General features: G+C 37.0%; 1 non-coding gene across 1 annotated transcript; it reads right to left on the bottom strand.

Moving 5' to 3' along the window:
• Positions 1–976: 976 nt before the first annotated feature.
• Positions 977–1,078, bottom strand: LOC115522576. Its single transcript, XR_003971474.1, has one exon. It is a non-coding gene; the product is annotated as a U6 spliceosomal RNA (small nuclear RNA).
• Between the last annotated feature and the right edge of the window lie 10,000 nt (positions 1,079–11,078).

Here is an 11,078-nt window from a genome sequence, read left to right as displayed (position 1 = left end):
TGCTAAGTATATAGACGTAGTTTTATTCATGAGTTTTACTCTATGTGTCTGAAGAGTAGCATTTTAATGAGAAAAAAGCCTGGGAAATTGTATTCATATCTCTTCAGCTATGCTAAATTTTGCTGTTACTATAGCTAAGACCTTATTAAGATTCAGATTTTATTAGCCTCTGGAAATTTTTGGAGTAAGCAGAAGAGAGCAAAGAAAAAAAACTTACTTTGAACTTCACTAGTAAAATGCAGGAGCAGCACAATAAAATAGGTACTGATAAAATTTTATCTGGTGTCTTGGTTGATCGCCTTGTGGAAAAAAATGATCTATAAACTCCAAATGGGACACATTTATCTATTAGTAAACAGGAAAATCCTAATAAAAATCATGACTGTTTCATTTAAAATAATTTCAATCAGAAAAGATTTTCTAATCTAGATCCACCACACTTTTAGAATGTCTCTTAGGTGTTTGAGTTGGATACACACACCAGGAAATAAGGAGAAAACAACTACTCCCCATGGTTGTCACAAAGTCCGTGGATCCTTTTCCAGTGGGAGAGGATGTGAATGTGGTAGGCATGGGGATAGCCAACAAAGGGTGGAACAGCTAAAACAATCATGGCGGAAAGAAATGACAGGTAATTGAGAAGGAAGACACTAATAAAAGGCAGACTGGGTTTGTAAACACGTGGAAGTTCAGGGCTATTTGTATAATGCTAAGCCTTTACACCCCAATGGCCTCTGTACACATTACTGCCTTTTGTCATAATAAAATAGTTGATCTAGTGATCCTATGCTTAAAGGTATATCATTAATTTCTATTCACTGTACAAACTAGAAAATTCTACAGAAAGTGTTTAGATTTAAGAAAAAGAGGTGGGTGAACTAAAAAGAAGTAGTCATAGGGTTAAGTGATGGATCACTTACATAAAACACCATTCCCCAAAGGTATAGATAAATGAAGTAAATCCCCCCCCCCTTTTTTTAATATGGAACATGTCACGAATTTGCATGTCATCCTTGCACAAGGGCCATGATAATCTTCTCTGTATCATTAAATGGAATAATTTCTTACTCACCTTAGTTTTTTTCTTTTTCCTCCATCTATCTGCTACCTTTCAAAATAGGCAAAAATCATTTTCAACCAAGTGATAACATTTACTGTAGGACATACTCCCTCAAATTTGTAGCCAAGTGATAATTGTATTTACAGCAGAGGTATGTGCCTTGTATTTTCTGTTTTGTTCGCCTTGCTTCTATTTGTTTATTTCTTGCTTCATTCATTTATAATTTCTAACTTCCTGTGTGAGTTCTAAAACACTAGATGGTAAATGTATTCTTAACCACATGTCTAAACAATGTCAAATATGTGTAATGGTTTGGAAAAGGCATACATTAAAAAAAAAAAAGAAACAAAAACTAAAACAAAAAAACAAAAAAACAAAAAAAAGAAAAGGCACACAGCAGCTATTCCTTGTAATTTCTTCCTTGTGAAATCAGATTGACTGGAATAATATGTGTATGCACACCACACACACACACACACACACACACACACACATATATACACACACACCATTGGTATGCCCTGCCTTGTTGAGCTGGGTGTTAACAAGGACCTGAGGATGGAGATTCCACAGTCCTTGACTAGAGAGTATATAAGTGGAATGCACCATGAAACCCAGGCTTAAAGTCTCTTTTGGCTGTTTATACATAGATACAACATCATCTACTACAAGATTGCTCTGCTCAAATGTAATGATTTCAACAGATTCTCTTCCATTAAGACAAGACTAATGCACAAGTTCTAACACCTTGCCAAAACATTTGTCATTGTATTTTCTCCAAGTACAAATCTAAGAAATTACCCACTTTATTTTTAGAAAAAAAAAATCTCTCTATTCTCTTCAGCATTTGAGAGTGTGTTATCCTTATGTGGCTCTTCTCCCCAGTAAAACGTTGAGTATCCATTTTTAAATTCAAATATCTCAGGTCAGTGTAAGGTCTTCAGCCTATAAGAATAAAGTTTCATTCCACAGCATTTTTAGTTGTCTTTTGGGGGATCTCAAATGCTGAAGGATGTGTTAATCATACCCTTTAGTCCATAATGAACAATTATTAGTCCGGTCAAGACCCCACCTTTTTTTCTTTCATATGTTTTTTCTTTTAATCTATTCCCTATCCATCTACCCCCTGCCCCCACGTCATCTATCTTTCCCTCGCCTACACGCAGCCATTTTTAATGAGTTTGATGTAGGTTATTGTAAATGTTCTTTAAAAATACATAAACTGGGCTCAGTCGGTTGGGCATCCAGCTTCAGCTCAGCTCATGATGTCACAGTTTATGAGTTTGAGCCCTGTGTCAGGCTCTGTGCTGACAGCTCAGAGCCTGGAGCCTGCTTCAGATTCTGTGTCTCCCCCTCTCCCTGCCCCTCCCCTGCTCATGCTCTGTCTGTCTCTCTCAAAATATGAACATTAAAAAAAATTAAAAATACATAAACTGATTATATGTATGGATGTTTTTTTTTCTCTTTTTGAGAGAGAGAGAGAGAGAATGAGCAGGGGTAAGGGCAGAGAGAGAGGTGGGGAGAGAATCTTAAGCAGACTCCATGCCCAGAGCAGAGCACAACACAGAGCTCGATCTCACAACTGTAAGATCATGACTTGAGCCAAAATCAAGAGTCAGATGCTTAACCAAATGTGTCATCCAGGCACCCCTGTATGCACATCTTAATATTCAGAAGTGTTCCTATACAGTAGATTTAATTCTTTACTCTCTCCTATACTTTTTATTCATTCAATGCCTTATCTTTAAGATGATGTTATACATACTAATTCATAGCTTTTAACCACTACATGTTATTTCATAGGAGGCATCCAACACTTTTAATTATCCAGTCCTTCAATAACAGATCTAGGTTGACACCTGCATCCAGCTTCTATAAAATAGGGAGTTGACACTTTGTTAGGTTTTCAAAATATACATGGTGAATGTCTCCAAATATTGCAAATTGATCTCATCAGTTCTAGTTAGCCAATAGCCTTGTACAAAGGTTCCCAAGACTTACCAACACTTGGTACTATTGAAGGTTTTAGTTTTTACCAACGTGATGAATATAAAGGGACTTCTCATTTTGATTTGTTTCTCTGACTGCTAGTGACGGTGACCATTTTACTGTATACTTATGAGCCATTTGCAGTTCTTTTCTGTGAATTGTCTTTTTCACATCTTTTCCCAGTTTTTAAACTTGTTTCACTCTGTAGCATATTCATTGTTTTTTGAATATCAGATGACAGGACTAAATCAGGATGGTTGCCTATGTAACATCCTTGGGCTTAAAATATGGCATGAAAATTGGAAATCTGATTGTTTGTGGAAATTTCCAGTAGTGGGAACTGTTAATTACGTATTTGAATCACAGTTTCACAACTTAATTGCTGATTGGCTTGGAGCAAAGCACTTTTTCTCTGTGTCTCTTTTTGCGTGCATACCAAGCATGTGAGTGCACAGATGTGTGTAAAATGGGGGAAAGCAATACTTGTGTCTTACTGTGAAAGGCTTATTGTTATTTAATATAGGGTTATTTACCTAAAGTTCATCATACAGTATATGGGCAATTGTAAGTGCTCCATAAAGTCAGTGCTTCCTATTCTGTGTGATGTATATGAGGAACTCGGTAAGTAGAAGATGGTAATATTCACATCGTCATCATCATTGTCATTGTACGTTTGGGAAGGTTTGGGGAAAACTTTACCTGAAGTAAAAACAGATCACCTATCTTCTTAAGATCTTTTTTGGTCCCATATGTTCATAGAATTCACCCAAATCTAAACCTTGCAGGTCACATAAATATTTTTTGTATGCTGTTTTCTTAAAATCTTTTAAGATAACTCCTTTGAATGTTTTTGAACTGATTTTAAAATGACCAAATAAGTCCTTTAAAAAATCTGGAAACTTTAACTGAAGCTGTATTCCTTTCTCCCTTCCTTCCTTTCTTCCTTCTAATGGAGGGCTAGTTATTTATGTAGCATCTTTATAACCTAACACCTTATATTAGTTCTCTCTTGCTGTGTGATGAATTACCACAAATTTAGTGGCTTAAGACAGCGCCCATTTATTATCTCACAAGTTCTGTGAGTCTGGAGTCTGTGCCTGACCTAGTTGGGTCTTTTGCTTAAGGTCTTACACAGCTGCAAGCAAGGTACCAGCTGGGTCGTATTCTAATCTGGAGGCTTAACTAGGGAGGAATCTGCTTCCTAGTTCGTTCAGGTCGTTGGCAGAACTCATTTCCTTGCAGTGGACTGAAGACCCTAGCTTCTTGTTGAGTGTCAGCTAGAGGTTGCCTTCAGTTCCTAGCCACCACCCCCTTTCCTAGAGGCTTCCTACTGCTCCTTGCCACGTGGGCTTTCCCATGGCTTACCTCTCCTGGCCAGCAAGGACAGCCTCTAGAGTAGTCTGCCTGCAAGACAGTCTTCTAGAAGGTAAGATAATCTCAAGAGTGACATCTTATTACTGCTACCATATTCATTGGTTAGAAGATGGTCAAAAGTCTTGGCCACGTGCAAGGGGAGAGAATTGCAGAAAGGTGTGAACCTTTATGTAGTTATTTGTTCATAGTCCCATTTTTACTAATGTATCATACTAATGATACATACATAGGCCCAGTTTTACTAATGCTATACAAATAACTAGCCCTCCATTGGGGGGAAGGAAGGGAGACAGGAGGCAGGAATCATGGGGGTTCCCTTGTATGGTGTCTGCCACAAACCTCCAACGCCCCACTTGTAAACAGACACATAAAGGCAAAGACAGAGAACTCTGCTAAGGCATGTTATGTTCTGTCCTCCTTACTTGGAGATCTTAAAACTTTGTAAATTAATTTTTGAAATTATAAATTCTAAACTGTAATTGTAAATTTTATAAACTTTGTAACTATTTGTTTACATTTATTTGTACTTCTAATGCCTATTTAGATCCTACATCTCACAGAGCTTACAGGTTTGGGGGAATCAAAATATAAATTGCAACTATAATATAAGGTCACGAATGTTATCAGAGACAAATTAAAGTGATGGGCAGTCATATGGAAGGGATACCCAACCTATGCTGGAGAGGAAGGGAAAGATTTATCAGAGGAAATGACCACACATTTTGACTGAAAACCTAGAAGAGTAGTAAAGTAGTCAAATATGGAAGTCTATACTGAGAATCAACATTTTTTATGACCTAAACAGCAAGCAGAATTGCCCTTAATTTAACCTGTCTGCTTGAAATTACAGCTTAAACCTCAAAAAATTCGCAGTAAAGTTTTAGTGATATACTAGTAAAAATGGGACTATGAACGAACTCATAAAAGATTATATTATGTTGTTGAATAAGATTATTAGCTATCTAAACTTGGGTAAAACTCTTTACTTCTTGATGGTTCAGTTATCTCATCTATAAAATGAGTTCAAGTTTGTCATTTCTAGGATATTTAACAGGTTCTAAATTCCATGATTCTATGAGCTTATAGGTTTGAGAATGGCTTTTTTTTTTTTTTTCAACGTTTTTATTTATTTTTGGGACAGAGAGGGACAGAGCATGAACGGGGGAGGGGCAGAGAGAGAGGGAGACACAGAATCGGAAACAGGCTCCAGGCTCTGAGCCATCAGCCCAGAGCCCGACGCGGGGCTCGAACCCACGGACCGCGAGATCGTGACCTGGCTGAAGTCGGACGCCCAACCGACTGCGCCACCCAGGCGCCCCGAGAATGGCTTTATGTAAACAGGAACGATGGTTCTGGAAAGCACTTCCACTGAGATCCAAACCTAGGTCTCTCAGCCAGTCAAGGCAAGACCTCCACCAGCCAAGACTTTGTGGGGATTATCATAAGGCTCCCACTCCTGGTGGATGCACTGTAGAAAGGCATTCCTTTAAGACTCAGAGTTTTTTCAAGAGCAGTGAGGGATGGATTTCAGGGCCTCAAATGCTCTTGTACAGAGCAAAAAAGTGTATGATGGTACTGAATCCAGTGTCACTTCTGATCCACTTATAACCACTCAAGCCTCCAGTTTCACAAGAAATCAGAAATGTTCTGGAAAAGGATACTACCAACCTCAGATACATGTAAAACTCCTGAACATTCCAGTTTTTGAGGTGCTCTTAGATTTATTTTTAATATTATTTACCTGGCTAGATAACATTATTAAAGGCAGAATTGTGTGTTTTTATAAAATAAGTTGATTTCATTTTCTCCCTTATTCAGTCTTTTTTTTTTTTTTTTTTCAGCCTCTGGAATAATTACACTTCAGGCATTTGGGGAATGGCAAAATTATCAGATTTACAAGGTGAAGGGTACCATCTATCAAGTTGAATTTGCCATTTGCCCCTTCTGAGTGATAGCTCCTGTCATAGCCTTCTCCCTCTGCCCCAGAGCCATTAGTCCACATCAGCCAGTCCCCTTCCTGGGAGCAGATACCCCCAGCTGGCTCCTCCAAGGGACTTGCTACCCACTGCACCCTGTGATTCATCTCCTCATGGCAGGTTGGTTGCTTGGTAGCTATTCGGGAGTCATTAGGCCCATTTAATCCCCACTGGTCCCAAAGGCTCAACCCAGCAGGCATCTCTTGTTCAGACAAGGGATCATTTAGGTTCCCCAATGCCCTAGAAACTAAATGCCTTCTTTGCTGCCTCAACAGATGGCTGTAGGGTGGACCATATTTTTTTGTTCAGATTTGGCACTGATCTGGATAGTCAAGGGCTGATCAGATCCTGGAGAGAACCAACCTGAGTCTGACAGTCCTCCAGAACATGACACCCACTTCCACCATATGACAAAGCCCAAGTAGGGTCCAGAATGAAAGTATGAGGAATATTATATATATTGAGTAATGTTTTATAGATATAGGGGATAAGAAACCACTACTTTGACCATAGCAATTTATTGAGATTGAGCTCAGAGAAATGGTCAACTTTAATTATTATTACTATCATTATCAAAATGGCTAATATTTATACCTATTAATCGTTCACTATGTGCAGACTTTTTACTAAGCACTCTACTGAATTATCTAATGAAATCCTCACAATGTTCAGAATTGCTACCTACTATTATTTTCTTTCAAGGGCACTCTCCTTTGTTTCGTAAATAATTTTACAATAATTAGTTAGTAAAATGAAATTTAAATGACTCCCTAGAAGGTGTTTAAAAATGAGAAAGATGGATATGTACTGACAGGAAAAGATGTTCAAGGGATATTTTAAAACGGAAAACAAAATGACACAAAACCCAAAAGCTGTTGCAAAAGTTTCTTTTCTGTAATTTTAAACTTCCTGCAAGAATGATTGCATTTATTTTGTAAGGAGAAAATGTGTATATCACCATACAAAAAAAATTTATTCACAAGGAATTTTGAATTAAACTGTTAATATAGTTAATTCTAAAGAATGGGGTGGGGAAGAGAAGGAAAAGGATGGACTTTACTCAAGTCTTTGTAATTGTAATTGATTTTAACTACAAGTATTAATTGATTCTTGTAATGGAGAACTTTCTAAAGGTTAAATTAAGTGAATAAAAGATACTTTAGTTTTGTTGGGTTCTATATATGTTCTTTATATTACTCAAATGAGTATTGCATCAAAGTTTTAAAGCATCAATAAAATGCAAGCCTCTAAACATTCACAATTGGCTAAAACTAAGTAAACCTAACAAAAGTAAAGAAGTCTGTGTCTGTTTGTTTGTTTTTATTGGCCTAGATACATTGATCCAAGTAGAGTGTGCTGGCAGTTAGCTAATTCTTTATCATAATTTAATGATGATAATTATGACCAACATTTATACAGTGATTTTTAGATTTACAGATTAAAAAGCATATTTCCTTATATTTTTCATTTGACCCTTAGAATGACTCTTATGGAGCTATTTTATCCTAATAACTCCCCTGTGTCAGGAACTCTATAAAGTTCTTGACATATACTATCCCATTTAATCTTTAAAAACAGCCCTAGGAATCAGGCATGTCTTCGGTTCAGCAGCAAGTTACAGAAAATAAATAACAATACCTTAAACAAAATAGAAATATGTGTTTTTTTTCTTCTCAAGGAGCCTGGGCAAATGATCTAGGGCATTTGTGGCGATTTCATAATCGGAAGTGACCCAGGTTCCTGCTCTTGCTCTGCTCTGCTTCACAAGCCGCTTACATCTCATTTTTCAAGACAACTGATTCAGTTCCACCTGCTGTGTCTGAATCCCAGCCTGCAGAAGGGGGGGCGGGGAGGGGGGGGAAGAGAAAGGAAACAAAAGGATGATCTCCCTCTTCTCTTAGGGAAACTTCCTGGAAGTTGTAGATATCACCTCCATTTTTATCTCTTGGGGCAGAAATTTATCACATAAACATATCTAACTGCAAGAGAGACTGGAAATGTGGACGTCATTTTGGGTATCCTGGTGTCTAGCTAACGTTCGAGGAGTCTTGGCTGATAAAGAAAGAATGGATATTGATATAAAATTAACTGTGTCTGTCATAGTGTGTTATGCAGCATAGCATGCTCTTTCTGTAAGTGAAGAAACTGAGGGTAAGAGAAGTTAACAAATATGCCCAATGTTGCACAGCTAGGAAGCAATAGACCCAAGTGGTATGTCTGATGGCCATGCTCTTTTCACTGTGATACACTGTCTCTTGGACACTCAGTTAATCTATTGCCCAAGATAGAATGCAACTAATCAGATAAAAACACTTTTTCATCAAAAGGCCAACAGAGCAAAGTTTTGCTTTTGGTGTGAGTATCTGTTTGCTGCATTAGTTACTCTGTTTACCATGAATAAACAGATACTTTCTACATATTTACTTTTGGTCAATTCATAGTTTAAAAGTAGAGTTCCTAGGATGAATTACAATGCATCCATGTAATAGCTGTAAACTAACATTCAGTCACTTTTTAAAATAGAGAATATATTCTCTCTACACACATATATTATATATATATATAATTATGTATAATCTATTATATATATATTATATATGTATAATCTATTATATATAATCTATATATATTATATAAATTAATCTATTATATATTATCTAATATATTAACATATATAATAGATAATATATAATCTATTATATATATAATCTTATCTATTATATAATAAGGAAATCCTTGGGTAAAGAGAAATGGCCTCCCTTAGACCTATCAGGAAGACTGTCTTGTTAAGTTAATATCAGAAACTATGATACACATGAAATTGAATTCAATCAGATAAAAGGATAGAATGACATTAGTTTGATGATGATTGCAATAACAAGGGAAAGCAGTTACCTATCAGATGTTATGTGTCTATGGGTCTTAGGCTGTAACAGAAGTAGAGATGTGTGTCCAGCTACAACTGCACGGCTGGGCACTTGAAACGTGACTAGCCCAAATTGAGCAGTGCTAGAAACATAGAATAACAAAGATTTTTGAAGACTTAGTACAAAAATAAGAATGTAAAATAACATTAATAGTTTTATATTAAAAATGATTTTATACTGACTACATGTTGAAATTATATTTTAGATATATTGGATTAAAAATATGTCATTTAATTTAATTTCACCTGTTTCTCTTTACTTTTTAAAATATGGCTACTAGAAAATTCCCTGCTTGCCTTTGAGGCTCGTGTTATATTTCTTTTCAACCCTGATGGTTTACATAAACAGCAGTAAAGAAGAAGATAAGGATAGAGGGTCTCTATCATTGTCCAGGAGGAAATAAAAGTCTTGCTCTGGAGTGCATGCAATTTCCCAGCCACTAGAGAGATGCTTTCTGTGTCTAAGTAGCAATATTTCAACAGGATTTCTAAAGACTGAGTTAACATCCTCTGGAAAACAATCCCATAACTATGAACTATCCCATTCCCTTTTGGGGCGCCTGAGTGGCTCAGTCAGTCAAGTGTCCGACTTCGGCTCAGGTCATGATCTCGTAGTCTGGGAGTTCAAGCCCCACTTTGGGCTCTGTGCTGACATCTTGGAGTCTGGAGCCTGCTTCGGATTCTGTGTCTCCCTCTCTCTCTGCCCCTCCCTACTCACACCCTGTCTCTCTGTCTCTCTCTCTCAAAAAATAAATAAATAAATAAATAAATAAATAAACATTAAAAAAATAAAAAAAGATTCTACCTTCAGAGAGGAGGAAAAGAAGAAAAAAAAATAAAGAAAAGTGGAGATGGGGGTGGCGGGGGAGAACCATCTGATGACTAATATGGACTTCGCAGATTTTCCAACATAACAAGGAGTGTCTGGAATAGGAAACAAATGCATTTCTGGTTATAAAAAGACTGAAGTAAATACATTGATGTTGAACCAGTTATGATGCTTTTAACCACAAATAATAGATAACTGATGTGAGCAATAAGGAAACACGTGGTTTTAACACTAAGGCCAGAGATAAGGCAGAATCTGGGTGATAAGTTTCCATTCCCCTACAGATTTCTCAGGCTCTGCCTTCTAGGCATATTTGCTTTATCTTCAAATTATGTCAAATAACATAATAAATTAATGGCTTCATTTCTTCTTTTTATTCCATTTCATTCTTGCCACATTCCTCGCCCTTAAAAATTGTAAAAATATAATTTTATCAATCTTTTCATAGGTTTTTGCTGGCATTTATTTACTTGCTTACGTATTTAGAACCTATGCCAGGGAAACACAATTCTTGCTCTTTAGGAGCTTGTCTCTTTCTTATTACATGAAATAGACAAATGTGTGACCTAAACACCCGTCTAGAAGTTTACATCTTTGAGAACCGGTGGCCACATTGAGTGGAACAGCCAGATTGGTCAGTCGAAATTATTCCTGACAGGAAACTTGTATCAGCAGGCTTTTCTGTTCTTCGGTGATTTAGATCCCTCAGTGACTAATGCTTGTGGAACTATTGACGATTCTTGCTAAATGTCTTTATCAAAAGACGAGAGAGAGGTTTTAATTCTCCATGAACTTCTTTTGCTCTTTCCGCCCAGGAAAAAAATCATGAAGGGGGCTCTCTAGGGCACGCCTCCGGGAAAAAGGCCAGGTTTGTCTTTTGATTTTTACTGCCATGGCACAATTTCTCCAAACACATCCAACAGG

The sequence above is a fragment of the Lynx canadensis genome, chromosome C1 (assembly GCF_007474595.2).
Source record: "Lynx canadensis isolate LIC74 chromosome C1, mLynCan4.pri.v2, whole genome shotgun sequence".
In the NCBI taxonomy this organism is placed as follows: domain Eukaryota; kingdom Metazoa; phylum Chordata; class Mammalia; order Carnivora; family Felidae; genus Lynx; species Lynx canadensis.
The sequence above is the reverse complement of the archived record's forward strand: the minus strand, read 5'-3'. Positions and strand labels throughout refer to the sequence as shown.